Source organism: Aegilops tauschii, chromosome 4 (genome assembly GCF_002575655.3).
Source record: "Aegilops tauschii subsp. strangulata cultivar AL8/78 chromosome 4, Aet v6.0, whole genome shotgun sequence".
Classification (NCBI taxonomy): Eukaryota; Viridiplantae; Streptophyta; class Magnoliopsida; order Poales; family Poaceae; genus Aegilops; species Aegilops tauschii.
Window position 1 is genome coordinate 51,523,344 of NC_053038.3, and position 11,177 is coordinate 51,534,520.

The 11,177-nt window shown below is 47.8% G+C and overlaps 1 long non-coding RNA gene across 1 annotated transcript; it reads right to left on the reverse strand.

Annotated features, from left to right (window-relative positions):
- Window positions 1-5,439: 5,439 nt before the first annotated feature.
- On the reverse strand, window positions 5,440-7,184 carry LOC120962738 (uncharacterized). Its single transcript, XR_005753594.3, has 2 exons — window positions 6,194-7,184; window positions 5,440-6,078 (listed from the first exon to the last, which is right to left on the reverse strand). It is a non-coding gene; the product is annotated as an uncharacterized lncRNA (long non-coding RNA).
- Window positions 7,185-11,177: the final 3,993 nt, after the last annotated feature.

Consider the following 11,177-nt stretch of genomic DNA (forward strand, 5'->3'; position numbering starts at 1 on the left):
GTGGTCTTTCCTTTGACGGGTCAGGGGCACGGTAGGACATCACTTCCTTCTTGGGCAGATATCCGGACTTAACGAAGTTGGCCAAGGTTTCATCAGTGACGTTGGATCTCATCCAGTTGCAAGTGATGGGAGCTTTGGGAGGCATGGTGACAGTTGGTGGTCTATGGGGAAGAGAAAAGTGTCCGGGTTAATTATAAGCCGGGAATTATCATTCAAACTACAGTGACGGCTTATGAAGGGAACTAATGATATATATTGATACGGTGAGTTATCTAAGCCGTCGGGGCTAATCTAAGCCGTCGGAGTTTTCAGGATAAGTTGGTCATTTACGGCTTACTGCAGTTAAGTTGGAGGATTCTACAGAGCATGGCTCTCTTTAAACCGGAAAGTTCTACGGCGCGTGTTTTCTTTAAGTCGGAAGTATAAGCCACCAAGACTCAAGGGTTGCAGTTTTTACTAAGTGTGGTAAAACAGATTCCATACATTGCAGTAACTTTTTCGGATCAAAATGGTCGGGCGAGGTGAAAATTTTCTAGACCTAAAAAATAGAGGCAGAAGAAGTTCTTGAGATTGAACACAGTTCTTATGCAGTAAAAAGAGGGTTTCTTACAGATGAAATGGGTCTCAAACCTCTACCGCAGTGGTTCTACGCGAGGTTAAGAATCAACCAACTACGGTGGCAACGAGAACTACCGAGTTTGTAGGCAATGGTGACGAACACGAAGAACTGAAGGAACCCTACCGCAGATCTGTTCTAGCAAGGCGGAGGAGACTCACCGGAGTTGAGGAAGAGAGGAGGTCGCCGCCGTTATCTGGTCCGAGTCAGGGTGATGCAGCGGCCGGGTCGATGAAGATCGGGGGCGCGACGGCGGCGGCAGCGGCAGAAGCTCGGGCAGAGGAGCGACAGCGTGAGGAAGAAGAAGGAGAGTGTGAGAAGAGAGCGTTGGGCCGGCCTATTTATAAGGTGGAGTCATAAGTGGGCGCGGGATTCAAGGAGGCCACGGCGTGGTTATCTCCCCCTCACGGCGCCTCGATTCTCGGAATGACAGTAAAAGCAAAGATCCGTTGCGGATCTGGCGGAGTAAGAAACGGACTTAATGGAGGATGACGTCACGGCGGATTATCCGGAGTCCCGAGGATGACGTCACTCCGGGTTATGGCCTTCACATGAATGGTAAGCCGGAGATTTTTTCTGTCTGCAGAGTTGAAGATTGACATGAGCCGGTTCAAATCAATCTGGGGCCTAATGTTGAGGATATAGACCTTAGAGTCACCCGCCAGGAGGGGCCGGGTTACTCGTAGGGTCGTTGCCAGAAGCCCGGAGCTAAGTTTCAAGATAATGGGCCAGAGATGGGCTGAGACCCGGATATGGCTTAAAGCCCATAGTTATCATCATTGTTATAGTAGACTTGTAGTGTAAGGCAAGTATTATTTAGAGTCCGAGCCGGACGCTCTTATGAGCCAGCCGGGACTCTAAGGGCTGCTGGGCGTCGACCTCCCTATATAAAGGGAGGACCCGGCAGCGGTTTAAGGGCGAGAACAACCTCATCGAGAACCGGGCATAGCTGTTTAGCTCCCTGGCGATCATAACCCTAATCAATAACACCTCGAACTGGACGTAAGCTTTTACCTTCACCGTAAGGGGCTGAACCAGTATAAACCCTCGTGTTCCTTGTCCCACATAACCCCTTCAAGCTTCCTAGTTGCGATGGCTCCACGACTAAGTCCTAGCTCAAGGACATCTGCCGTGACAATTCCACGACACCCCCCCATCTTTGCTAGCCAAAAATTCCGCACCAAGTAGAGATACTACTTGTGCCTCCAAAAACCCTTAAACCCAAATCTCATTTTCAAGAGTCCACCATACCTACCTAAGGATTGAATAAGATTCTTCAAGTAAGTTTCCATCGGTGCAATAAGGCAATAAAAATTGCTTCTAAAAGTGTGAGATCATTTAGTGTAAGAGAAAATTGAGCGTTGTACGAACTTGTGATGGCAAAGAATAAAAGCGACAGACTGCATAATAAAGGTTGCTATCATAAGGGGCAATATAACGTGACGTTCTTTTGCACTGCGCATGGCAACCTCTGCTTCCCTCTGCGAAGGGCCTATCTTTTACTTTTATGTATTTACGTTTATGTAATTACTTTTATGCAAAGAGTCAAAGTTTTTCTCTCTATTCCTTTTTATTTTTCTCCTTTGGCAAGCATCATGTGGTGAGGACAGATCTAAGCACATATGTCCAGTTGAATATGGGTAGCATGAGTTATTATTGTTGACATCACCCTTGAGGTGAATACGTTGGGAGGAAAAACAATAAGCCCCTATCTTTCTATGTGTTTGGTTGAAACGTTTTGCTCATGTGTATGCAGTGAGTGTTAGCAATCATAGAAGACTATATGATGGTTGAGTATGTGGAGCTCTTACTTAAACTCTGTTGAATAAGTTGAATTGCAATTGCTTGGTGACTAAGAACATATGTTGTTGAGTTTCAAGAGAGTTCATTGTTTGAACCTTAACATGTGAATTAGTTGCTACTATAACATGAGAAATTTTATAAGAAAGAATTGTTGTTATGATGCTAGGAGAAGTGATTGAAATTTTCATTGACCAAACTTGTGCACTTTGCTAGCATTCACACTTCATAAATTATTTCTTTTATCATTTACCTACTCGAGGACGAGTAGGAATTAAGCTTGGGGATGCTGATACATCTCCAATGTATCTATAATTTATGAAGTATTCATGCTATTTTATTATCATTCTTGGATGTTTTACAATCATTTTATAGCAACTTTATATCATTTTGGGACTAACCTATTGACCCAGTGCTCAGTGCCAGTTTTTGCTTGTTTTTTACATCGCAGGAAATCAATACCAAACGGCGTACAAATGCAACGAAACTCCACGGAGATTTTTTATGGACCGGAAGACATCCATTGGCCAGAGCAGCACCTGGGGCGCGCCCATGTGGGTTGTGCCCACCTTGGTGGCCTCCCGCACCCCCTCTTTACCCTATAAATTCACAAATATTCCAAAACCCTTCGGGGTTAACCTAGATCAGAAGTTTCGTTGCTGCAAGGCTCTGTAGCCACCGAAAACCAATCTAGACCCGTTCCGGCACCCTGCTGGAGGGGGGAATCATCACTGGTGGCCATCTTCATCATCTCGGCGGCCAACATGATGATGAGGGAGTAGTCCACCCTCGGGGCTGAGGGTTTGTACTAGTAGCTATGTGTTTAATCTCTCTCTCTGTGGTGATCTATATCATGGGCTTTGTTAATATAGATAGATCATATGATGTTTCTCCCCTCTATACTCTTGTTGTGATGAATTGAGTCTTTACCCTTTGAAGTTTTGTCTTGTCGGATTGAATATTCAGATATGAGAACACATGATGTATGTCTTGCGGTATGAATACTTGAGGTGACAATGGGGTATCATATTTATTCACTTGATGTATGTTATGGCACTCAACTTGCGGATTCCCGAGGTGACTTTGGGGTAATCTATGAATAGGGGTTGATGCACGTTTTTATTATCTTTTCTCCGATAGAAACTTTGGGGTCTCTTTGTAGTTCTTTGTGTGGATTGAGTATTATGAATATGAATTTGCTATTGTGTTATTTTACTCCCTCCATTCCCTTATACAAGGCCACTATGAAAAATACAATTTGCATCTATACAAGGCCACTAACTGTAATCGAGGCAGAAATTAATGATGTTTTCTCATACTACCAACTGTTTTAATACTTGCATGCATGTAGTCATAATGACACTGTGCTACTTCCTTCTAATTCCTTCCTTGTATGCATGTGGGTGTATTAATGATCCCAGTTAACGAAAGAACAATTGACTTGCAAAGTAGTCATTAAATTTTACCTTGGTACCTGTATTTGAGTTTGTGGCCTTGTATAAGGGAATGGAGGGGGTAGTACGAACTCTTGATTAGATCGATCGGAAAGAATAGCCTGCGTTATTTTAGTACGAGCTCTAGGATAGATTGATGGGAAAGAATAGCTTTGAGGTGGTTTCGTACTCTACAAACAATTTCTATCTTTTGTTCTCCGCTAATAGGAACTCGGGAGTGATTCTTTATTGCACTTTGAGGGATAATCATATGATCCAACTATGTTAGCATTGTTGAGAGATTGCACTAGCGAAAGTACGGACCCTGGGCCTCATTTTCAAGCATTGCAATATTGTTTTTTTGCTCGTTTACTATTTGCTACCTTGCTGTTTTTATTTATTCAGATTATAAAAATATATTTCTACCATCCATATTACACTTTTATCACCATCTCTTCACCGAACTAGTGCACCTATACAATTTGTCATTGTATTGGGTGTGTTGAGGACACAAGAGATTTCTTGTATTTGGTTGGAGGGTCGTTTGAGAGAGACCATCTTCATCCTACACCTCTCACGGATTGATAAACCTTAGGTCATCCACTTGAGGAAAAATTGCTACTGTCCTACAAAACTCTGCGCTTGGAGGCCCAACACGTATCTACAAGAATATAGTTGCGTAGTAGACATCACTGCCGCAAGTTTCTGTTCATCCACGATCCCATGTGGAGGCCTTTTTTCGGTACTCGACTGAAGGGGGAATTGATCATGGAGGGCTTCTACATCAACCTTGTTGCACCATCAATGATGTGTGAGTAGTTCACCACGGACCTATGGGTCCATAGTGATTAGCTAGATGACTTCATCTCTCTTTGACCTTCAATACAATGTTCTCTTCGGAGATCGATCCGATGTAATATTCTTTTGTGGTGTATTTGTTGGGATCCGATGAATTGTTGATTTATAATTGGAATATTCATTGAATGTAATTGAGTCTTTTCTGAAGTTTATTATGCATGATATTATAGCTTTGTATTTCTCTCGAATCTATCTGTTTAATTTGGCCAACTAGATTGATTTATGTGCAGTGGGAGAGATGCTTTGGAGTGGGTTCAATCATTGTGGTGTCCTCACCACTGACAGCAGGGGTAGCGAGCCACGTATTTGTATCATTGCTACTAAGGGTAAAACGATGGGGTTTAATCATATTGGTTCGATAATCTTAGTTCTCACTGACGGAAATACTATCCGCTACTATATTGCTTCACCCTTCATCTTTAGGACAATCCCAACGCAGCTCACAAATAGCAATACTCACTTTATGAGTAGGTAGGTCAAGGTTGTTGTGAGCTAAATGAAAACCCTAATGCTGGAACAACACCACGCCGATCTCCAACAAACCCACCAGAAGCAATAGAATGTTGAAACGTATCTCTCAAACTGGACCTTCAGAAATGCAATGTATTGCATTATTCATATTTCCATAGTTACACCGATCTGCCTTTTGAAATTATTAGTAACATATATTGAAATTGAAACTGAAATGGCTGTATCATGTAGGATTCTTCTCATAAATAACCCAATTCAGCAAACTATAAGTTGAAGATGCATATCTCAGTTTCCCGAAATGGCCGAGATGCATCTGTAGCTCCAACATAAAAAAACAAGAGCAACAAACTATATAGATCTGAGAATACAGTACATGTCCAGGATAAATGGGTGCTAACATATCTAGCACCAAGCCCCGAACCAACGTGGTGCTTATCAGATTTCTTGAGCGGCTAATTTAAAGGGAGAAAAAAAAGAGAACAAATTTCATTTTCAGTGCATCACTTTCACCGGTACTCACATGACATAGTGAGACTACGCACAAAAAGCTGAATGTGCAAGACGTCTTCTGGAAGAGCGACATGAACAATCCATCCAGTGGAATTACAACAGGTCCATTAGGCAGTACTTTCCCATCCCGCAAAATTGCAAAAGGATAACTGAGTATATAACCAACTTAATAGACATACTAACAATGTAGAAATAGACATCTACTAATAGATAATCAATGCAGTTATACTACATATATGATCAGATCACCACAGATTGAAAAAAGTGACAGAAGGAAACAACAAATGACAACAACTATATTTACCTGTTTTAGATTGAAGAGGAAGTTTTTGTCAAATATGCCTGGACAACGGCTCTAGCACTAAGGAATATTGGTTGATAACCATTTTCCTGGTTGGGAAATAGAAGCCTCATCAGAAAGTATGTGGTTTATGTGCACAAAACTGGGTACAATCTAATCTAAAAATAAAACCCTGAAACTAAATCGCAAAATTGTGTATCACACCTTTACTGCAGAAAAGAGTAGAGCAACACTAGACTGACTCCCATCTTGTGATGATCCTTATGAGAGAAACAATTGATTAAAATCACCATTTGTTGAATGGACAATACCAATTTCATGCAACACCTCCTGATTAGCATACTTCCAAATGTTTACATGCATAACAAGTATTAATATAGGAGTAAAATGAATCACCACGAACTCTCCATCCTTTTCTCGTCCAATAGGTACAAGCAAGCACAATACATGGCCAAATTGTAAGGGGCGGATAGAGCAGATTACAACTAGTTTCCCACTACCGCCTTCTTGACAAGGCCAAACCCAGGCCGACGCGATCCACTTCCCTGAGAAGTGGAGACATGCCGCTCAAAGTGCTCGATGCGTAGTCGCCGAGGCCGCCAAGCTCATTGGCGGGGATGAAGTGGGCCATACCAAGTGCGCGTGGGAGGGGGAAACGGGGCCGGGCGAGGGTGGGGAGAGACATGCGCAGCGCACCTTTGGTAGTGCTGATGCCTGATCTTGGCGTCTTGCCATCATTGGGGACTACTTGGCCACCGATCAAGCTCCTCCGAGCACGTTAATTACCATCGCGACACCAACAAGCCTGGCCACCGCCGCCACTTCGACATCCGCAAGGCCGAGGTTGGCGCGCCGACACATGACCGCCCGATCTAGCCACCCACCTCTCACTCCTTAGCCACCTGCCGCCCTACTCAAAATCACCACGATCCCCGCCTTTATGGACCTGGGGCGACGGAGGGAGGAGGTGTCGGCGCAACACCGGGGGCGCGAGGTGGGGTCACGTAAGGAGGTGTGTGGGAGAGGGAACGTAGAGAGAGCAGGTGGCGTGCGTGGGGAAGAAACGGATGTGGGCGTGGGGCTCGATGTGCCCAATCCCCAAGTTGGATGACACGGCCAATCGCCTTGGGCAGGCGTTAGAGCATCACTAGCAGACCGTATAATGCCCCGACATGTAAAATAACCGTCAAAATACGGGTTTACGCGAAAAAAGCCGCCTATACACTATAAACACGTCGGACTCGTAAAAAAAATTATGGGGCGCGGTAAAATCCCACCTCTAACCCGCGAAAACACAGGTTTCTCCCTTGACCCGACGGTGCCATGTACCTCAGAAAAAATGGTTGGCGGGACGGACATTTCAGCCCGCGCGCATTCCCCACCCCCTTCTGCAGCCGCCCGCCATCGGTTTCGCCCGTTCGCCGCCGGCGATTCTGGCTATATCTGTGGACGGAATCACGCTGCCGGGCGCCCCTCACCCTGTTCCACCTAGCCGCTTCGCCGGCTCCCCGGATCCGCCGAGCCGAGCCGCCCGAGTCGCCGCTCCGGGATCGACCGCCGCAGAGCCACCGCCTCGAGCCGCCAGTGAGTACTTGTGCTTGTGTTTTCGAATGCGATATGCATAGTTGGTTCATGCGGCGGTGGTATTTGTGATTTTAGATGGAATTGAGACCTCACGAGAGGTTTTTGCTCGAGGATTCGTCCGATTCGGACGACTCGGATGTTGAGACGCTGCTTGAGAACCATCGGCAGCAGATGTTGGTGATGGCCCTTGCCGTGGAGGAGCACGATGATGAGAACCGAAAGAGACGACGAGGATTGACCGTCGGTCGTCTTTGCATTCCTTGCAATCGCCAAGATGTTGATGCAAGACTACTTCGCGGACAATCCAACAAACCAGCTAGAGACCCTAACCGCATTAGAGCATTTCTTCAGACCTACCGGGAGATTGAAGATGCAAACACCCACTTTCAGCTTCGGGAGAATCTCATTGAGCACCATTGGCAAACGGCTGGGTAGTAACACATTCCATTTTTGCATTCATTTCATTTTATTCATGTGTGATTTGTATTCAGGACAAGTTTTGTATTGAATTATTTAGTTTTGCTTAGGTGATTTTAATAAATATTGTAATTTGGATGATTGCTGTAGTGTAATATTGGCATTTTATCTTATATTAAATTAATAATTCTGAATATATGGCATATGTGTTAAATTTAGATAAAAACCCATCTGATTTGCGGGTTGGCGCAGCCTGTGGCCGAGCAGACCCCGCATAGCGGAACTGTAAAACGGAATATCCGCGGGGTCTACTCGGCCGCCGCCCACGCCGGCTCGCAAAGCCGTTTTTTCCGTGAACTGGACCGGTGATATACGTGGTCTGCTAGAGATGCTCTTAACTGAGCGGCACAACCCGGATCCCTTTCTTCCTTTCTTTTCTCCGCGTTTTTTCTTTTGGCACAGTAAAATCGACATGGCTTTCGCCAGGGTCGCCCCAAACATTGCCTCTTGGAGAGTGTAATGGGGCTCCTCCTACATAATTCTGGTGGACCTTTCAATTTCTTCGTGCACTCATGTGTCCTCACAATACCTGTGATGTCGATGGAGCATTGCGATGGTAATGGTACGATTTTCCTCCGACGCCTGGAAGCGGAACTTGCGCGGTGTTTTCTTTTTTTTTTTTGCGATGGTGGCGGTGTGTTTGCTTGTCTACGCTGCGTACTATGCACATAATTCAACTGGTCAGACCCTTTGAAGTATTTTTTTTCTCCTTTGTTTCCTCTCCAAACGTATCAAACAGAGCCTATCTATCTGTATTTTTTTGGCCATCAGAAAAAAAACATATTAATTGTAATTCGTTCTTATAGTCCGGTTTACACTTCAGAAACAATAGCCATGTATCTAAAATTATTTTAGGCGGTACTAGGCGCCGGTGCGCCGGCCCAAAAGTTTCGGCCGGCCGCCTAGCAGTCATTGGATTCGTCCAACTGTACCCGTTGGATACGCCTCACCTCCACATCTCCGGAGCGTTGACCAGCAGCCCTCCGCCGCCCCGCTCATCCTTGACCGCCCCTCGCGCTTGTCACCCTGGCTGCCCGTGCTTGCCATCCATCCGCGCTGGCCGCTCTGGCCGCACATATTCACCGGCGATCCCAAGCTGTCCCGTGATAGAAACCCTGCTGGTGTTGTGTGGCTGTCCAGACTCCAGACAATGAAGCTGGTTCCAGCATAAAAACATGCCGGTTGTAGCTTTTTTTTGCCAATGATGCAGCTCCGCCTCGCCGATGAGTTGACTGGTTCCAGCAAACAGAAATCTCCGTTGTAGCATTTTTCTGTTGTCGGTCGTAGCAAACGGAGAACGGTTCAGCAAAAAAGTCGTTACCGTCGTCGCCGGTTGTAGCTCGTCATTGCAGGTAGCAACGTTTGCATCTAAAAATGAATGGATGTAGCAAAAGTCGTTGCCGGATGTAGGAAAAACCTATGACGATTGTAGCAAAAATGTCGTCGCCGCCGTCGCGGGTCGCAACTCAGCCGTGATGGATGTAGCAAAACGTGATGCCCGTTGTAGCAAAATGCGATGCTAGTTATAGCAAAACCGCGACGCCAACTGTGTGTTGCAGCAAAACGTGACGCCGGTTGTAGCAAAATGCGGTGCCGGTTGTAGCAAAATGCGATGCCGATTGAAGCATGTAGCAAAAAACTGCGACATTACTTTTTTGCTAGGACCAGCGCCGTCCCGTCCTCGCGGTTACCATGCTCGCCATTCATGGTTGCAGCCTCCCCTGGATGCTTGTTGCAGCTCCCTCCAACTAAGAGCGTCTCCAGCCGTTCAGCCCCCCAGGGCGCCGAAAAAGAGCGGCCCGGGGGCGAACCGGCGCTAGATTGGCCCCTGGGGGCGACCTAGCTCCTAGCCACGCCCCCAGGCGCCGCCCCCAAGCCGCGGCAAATTCAAACGTAGTCTTCACGCTCACAAAATAGACGCCACAAATCCAGCGATCAAGCGGCCACAGTTCGGCGATCGAATGGAAAGTTTGGCGTACAAAAAAAGAAAGGATGCGTGTGCAGCGCATCAGACGGCGAGGTCGGGCTCCGGCGTCGGCGGAGTCGGCGTGCGCGGGCTTGGCGGGGTCGTGCGCGGACTTGGCGGGGTCGGAGCTTCTTCTGTGCTGGACGGCGTCGGCGTGGCTTCTGTGCTGCGAGGAGTCATGGAGGCATCATCGCTCGGGCTTGGCGGCAGCGTCAGCGTGGGTGTGGGAGTTGGCGGCGCCGTCGACGGCAGCTGGTTCAGGATGAGGCCACGCTCCGCCAAGTACCACGCCCTGACTGCCTCGTCGTTGCTCTGGAGCATGTCCGCCCCGCCCAGCAGGAAAGCCAGGTCGGTATTCCTCTTCTTCGCGGCGACGTTGGTCCGGAGTAGGTCGAGCTTGACGGCGCTGCTCGTCAGCAACGCCGACCACCGCGCCTCGGTCTTCTCTTCACGTAGGGCGGCCCGGGCCTGTGCGTCGGTGAGACAATGCTCGATGGACTCCTGCACTCGTGCGGTAGCCGCGTCGGCGTGTTTCCCCTTCTTGGCCCCTTTGTTGCCGTCCGGCCGCCCTTCTGACGCGCCCGGTGTTGGCGCGTCCGGCTTGTAGGTCTCCCTGGCCTTGTCGAGGGTGCGCCGGACTTCCGCCCACTTCTCGCACTTGCCAATGCGCTTGTAAACGTGGAGGTACTTGAATTCTTGGTTGCTGTTGCCCTGGCGATACATGGCGAACATGCGCACCAGCTGCGCGGAGGAACAAACAGTTGGCGGGCGCACACGGCGAAGAGAAGCGGGAGACCGGCGTGGCATACCTGATCCTCAACGTTGGCACTGCTCTCCACGCGAGCTGCGACCTCCTCGACGATCCCATGCCATTCGTTGCACGCCGCCTGGATGAGCCCCCAATGGTTCGCCATTGCCTTCGCCCCACGCTGCATGTAGACGCCTTTAAAGTAGGGGTCGACGAGCTTGCGCTCGTCGAACTCGGCCTTGATGCGCTCCCAGTATGTCTCGATGCTCTCGTTCGTGCCGGTGGTCGGGTCGAGGCAGACGACTTTCCACGCTTCGGCGAGGCATTCCTGCTCCTTGGACGCCCACTTGATGCGCGGCTCGCCGGTCCTGGCCGCCCTCTTCTTCTTCTTGCGCCTCCTCACCGGAACAGTC